Source organism: Pinus tabuliformis, chromosome X, assembly GCF_031772625.1.
Source record: "Pinus tabuliformis cultivar Carrire ecotype Pingquan chromosome X, CPIR1, whole genome shotgun sequence".
NCBI classification, from domain to species: Eukaryota; Viridiplantae; Streptophyta; class Pinopsida; order Pinales; family Pinaceae; genus Pinus; species Pinus tabuliformis.
The window spans coordinates 1,170,225,474-1,170,230,913 of NC_142308.1; positions in this window are offsets into that span (position 1 = coordinate 1,170,225,474).

Consider the following 5,440-nt stretch of genomic DNA (forward strand, 5'->3'; position numbering starts at 1 on the left):
GATTTTATAGCTTCAGAAATGTATCTCCTGCAATGAGATTATTCAACTATATCTAAGAGTTCTTGTCCCATAAGTTCAAAGAAATGCATGAACAACTCAACTATCCACTCGTCCAGCCTATGGAATTTGTGCTTGGCAAAGGATTCCAATAAAGAGTGTATCTCATCCATGGGTGACTTGCTTATAAATATAAATTAGCATTTTATATAAAAAAAATTGTATGCTTAGTAGGACCTTTCATTCATTCATAAAAAGCAGATTATAGCCATAATAGGCATTCCATGGCCTCAACCTACCCATCGGGAAACCAAGTCTGTTGTCCATCGGAATGCGTTATTCACCATCCAAAATTTGAAGTTCTCAAGTGTGTCAAACTTAGCTTTATAGGCCTGAATGTCTAAAACCCAATTCACTCTTAACCTACTAACAATAGTACTACTTAACGACATATACAACATCAAAATTTAACAACAACCATAAAAAAAGAAGCATCTAGAGCTAGTCCTCCGAGGAATCCACTGGAGCTGGTTCCTTTGCACTGTAACTCGAAATCTCTGACTGAGGTGGGCACCTAATGTGCCGTTCAATACAACCCATCTGAACATTTTACTGCTGAATTTGGAATTATACAAGTTGGAATTCCTTTTGGATTTCCTAAAATCCTAGATCAATTTTAATGAAACCCTTTGTTAAGGAATTTAGACTTCTGTGATCCATAACATTGTCTGGATAATCTTCGGCAAAATCACATAATCAATCTTTTGTCGACGCGTTTCGAACCAACCGGTGTGGTTCATCGTCAGGAAACCCTTTGTGTTCATAATTACCTTGCCCATTACATTCTTCATCATCCAGTAGAGATGAATTGTTTGTTTATACTGTGTAATCCTGCCACAAGTATTGCCGGGATCCGGAACCAACAACCTCCATTCTTCCTCCTGTATCTCCTGCTCGGCGCGTTGGTTGAGGTCCACCTCCCAACCTGCAATCATCTGTCTCACCTGGGCAGGGTTGCCTGTGACATAAGCTTGAGTCGCAGCACTGATATGTCGAGCTTGTGATTTCCAGCCGATCCGCATTAGTGGTTGCGAGGAGGAAGCTCCTCTTCCCTCCTGAGGTGCCGCATTTCGGTGATGCCTTCGCCCTCTTGTATCATTTTCTTTTTTCACTGCGGTTGGCCGAGCCATATTTGCCAACTCCCACTAAACAACAAAACAATATTTGAGGCAAACCGCCAATCGACCAAAAGCCCACGACTCGTAGACTGGGCGAGATTTCAACCTACTAACACATGGTGCATTAACACAGAACATAAAGAGGGGACATATAAAATTGGGTTTATTTCTGATAAAAATACAGCAAAACTGGGTATTCCCCTGCCATTGGTACTCTTCTCCATCTGCTAACACCTCGTGCTCTAGCACCACATTGAAACAATACAAACCATGGTGGGTCGATCTCCTTCTGAGGAAGGGATTGCCAGCTCGCTCCTCAGGCCATTTCCCACATTGAAATTCAAAGTAGCAGTGAACCAAAACGAACATCCTACAGGTCCTAATTGTAAATCAATTTGACCAAATATAGAAACAATCATGCCGAAAATGACAAATACCCTTCCCGCAAAGGCAGAAGGTCCATACTACACCATACATTCCCATGCGAAGCAATAAAATACCATACAGGATTGAAACCTGTCTAGAAGCAACAAATTCAACCACATTCCCATCTAATGTTCATCCCAAATCCATAACAGAGGTAAGAAGTTTTTTGGGTGCAGCTCAATATTGGAGGAAGTTCATCTCTAACTTCTCTTCTATAGCAGCTCCTATGCATGTAGTGACAAGTGTGAAGCATGCTTTCCAATGGGGAGGCAAGCAGCAAAAAGCTTTCGAATCTTTGAAAGAGAAGATTAGTTCAGCTCCATTCCTTGCATTACCGGATTTGAGACAGCCATTTGAGATACAAACTGATGCTAGTGATTATGCTATGGGTGCAGTTCTTCTACAGCATGGTAAGCCTATTGCTTTTCATTCTGAAACTTTTAATGGTGATGTTGTAAATTATCCTACATATGATAAGGAGTTGTATGCGTTGGTACAAAGCGTCAAAAAGTGGAAACACTATTTGATGGGCAAAGAAACTGTTATACATACCGACCATCAGCCCTTACAGTACTTGCAATCACAAAGCAAGTTACAACAGTCACGACATTTCAGATGGATGGGCTTCTTGCAACAGTTCCATTTGGTAATAAGGTACAAGAAAGGTACTTTGAATAAGGTTGCTGATATGCTTTCGAGGCCTATTATTGGTGCTGTTACTTTACTTAAGAATGATTCCATTGTACATGATAGTTACATAGAACAATATGCATCTGATGATGACTTTAAAGATGTGTATGCTAACTTGAGTAAAGGGAATCATGTAGAGGAAAATGATTATCACATGCATAACAATTTGCTGTTTCATTTGGGCAAGTTGTGTATACCACAGGGGGAGAGGATAAATGTCATAAGAGAAGCTCATTCTTCTCTTATTGCTGGCCATTTTGGTGTGAGCAAAACAGTTGCACATCTACAGAGGTATTGCTATTGGCCTCGCATGGTAGATTCTGTTTCAAGGTTCATAAGAGGTTGTTCATTATGTGCTACAAGCAAGCCTAGCAATAGGAAGCTTGGTTTGTATACTCCTTTGCCGGTACCTTCTAGACCATGGGAGAGCATCTCTATGGATTTTGTAGGAGGCTTGCCAAAATCTAGAAAGCAGCATGATTATTTATATGTAGTAGTTGATCGTTTCAGCAAAATGTGTATACTTATGCCTTGTAAGAAAACTATAACTGCGGAACAAACTGCTGAATTATTTTTTCATCATGTATGGATTCACTTTGGTTTGCCTACTTCCATTATTAGTGACAGGGATTCCAGATTTGTGGGGAATTTTTGGTCCAACCTATGGGAGATGATGGACACAAAGTTGAAGAAAAGCACTGCTTTCCATCCGCAAACAGATGGACAAACCGAAGTTGTGAACAGAACCATTGTGCACCTCTTGAGATGTTATTGTAGCAAGCATCCCAAGCTTTGGGATGAACATTTGCACTACATACAACATGCTTACAACCGTGCCAAGCACTCTTCCACAAACACCTCACCGTTTGAAGCTTGTTTTGGTTACTTGCCAAAATCACCTCTTGATTTCATTCTTGAGAAAGATGTCGCCATTGAGGGACATAGTGATATTGACAAAGCTCGTTCATTCATTGAAAGAATTCAGCAAATACATCAGCAAATTCAAGAACAGCTTGAGAAGAGTCAAGGCAAGTACAAGGAAAGACACGACAAGCATAGAGTCGATCACAAGTTTCAAGAAGGGGATGAGGTATGGCTGTACATTAGTAAGGAAAGGATGCAAGGAGAAGGTAAAAAGCTGAAGCCTATTCGTTATGGTCCATTCAAAATCCTCAAGAAAGTTGGAAATAATGCTTTTCAATTAGATTTGCCTTCCTACATGCAAATGTATTCTGTTGTCAATGTGGAGAACTTACGTTTGTATGAACCTCCTTTGATTGTTGATCATGAAAGTGTTGTTCAGCTTCCATCTATAGAAGATTTCTCGCCAGAATTCTTAGATGAGCTGAAAGAAGATACAATCCTTGACAGAAGGACACGCACTTCAAGGAGGGGCAGTGTAGATTATGTTCGGGTTGGTTTCAAAGGCAGCAAACCGAACAAGGCAAAGTGGATGGAGGTGGACAGAGTGAGGGAGCTGTACCCTCACCTCTTTAACAGGTAGTTGAAGGCTTTTGGGGTCCAAAAGCTTCCCAATGGGGAGGCGTGATCAGGTGTTCATGTCCTAAGTGTCGTAAAAATGCTCAAAATTCAAAGTGCTCAGAACTGGTTCAAAGCTGAACGACTGGAAAGTGCTCGTCCTCCCGATTCCGGCGCCGCAAACGGTTTGAAAAACGGTCGCCGTATGAGGAAGATATGGCCAAAAGAATATTTTGCCCAAAACATTAGAAAATTTGAATTTAAAAAAAAAATAAAAAAATAAAAAAAGGAATATTTCGCAGAATATTCCACAAAATATTCCAGGGAATATTCCCTTACGGCAGCCAATCACAGGCCACCACGTGGCAGGCCCGAGGGCGCCACGTGGCCCCAAATGACGGAGCATTTTGGGCGCATGTTAAAAAGTCAGTTTGGCAAGGGCCGGGTTTGAACCCGCGACCTCTACATTATCAATACACAAGCTTACCGTTAGCCCACAGCATGATCCGTTGGTCAATGGGCGGAACGTTTATTTAATAAAGTTTAAAAATTGAGGAGTGGGAAAGCAAAGGGGGCCAGCCCCGCCCTCCATGTGACCTCGGCCCGGGAACCAGGAGCCAGTGCACTAACTGCCGGCACGGAATCCGAAGCAAATTCGCCAGCTGGTCACATGCAACATTAATTGTAACAGCAGTTTAGTTAGCGGCGGAATTGGCGGAGCGCCAAATTTGGTGGTCCCGCCATATTTGGCGGGCTTAACTGGCCGTCACTAAATGTAACTGGGGTTTTGTTAGGCCAAACTGGCAGTCAGGAGTAAATGGCCATAACTTTGGCTAGGAAAGTCGGTTTTGGACGATTTTTTTTTTTTTTTTGATTTTGGGTATTTTCGACCTTCTGAAGCCATTGGTGCGGGTCTTACAGCCATCAGAGGTCATTTGCATACGTTTTGAAGCCGTGAAAGTTTTAGGAGCCACCAGGGGCCGGTATTGGGAAGAAGCTGAGGATCACTGGTCGAGCTCCTTTCCTGCGGCAAGTTTGGACAACATGCCTTGGTTACGGAAGGGTCTCGGCGCAGGATTCATGGTGATGGTTCTAGGGTATGTGTTGTCTATTCCCTTTAACCCTTGCCAGAACCGCAATACACCATAACCAAATTGCATGCAAAGAACTGACAATATCCTCCACCACTTCCCTGTTTAATTCTCGACACGCCTTGCTGCCCAACTTGCTCTCTCCCATGCCTCCTCGCATCACCTCATATCTGTCATACACACCATGCACTTGCCACGACTGCCCTCCCACATTAATAACCATCAGATCATTCATGGCTTGGGTCCCAAGTGGGATGATCCTCTTGCACACACCTCGATCGGGGGGCATTTTATATATATATATATATATATATTTTTTTTTTAATAAATTATTATATTTTTTTAAATAAACTTAAAATATTTAAAGATAAAAAATCAACCACTACAAATGAATTATAGTTTTAAAATTAATATTAATAAAAATAATAAAATGTTAGCATACAATAAGTGCGTTTGTTGCTTTTAATGAATATTAAAAATACAAAACCACCATTTTTTGAAATTATAATTGTTTAATTAAATTTAAAATATTTAAAAATAAAAATAACCTGTGATAGATATTATGAATGTTGAGAGATC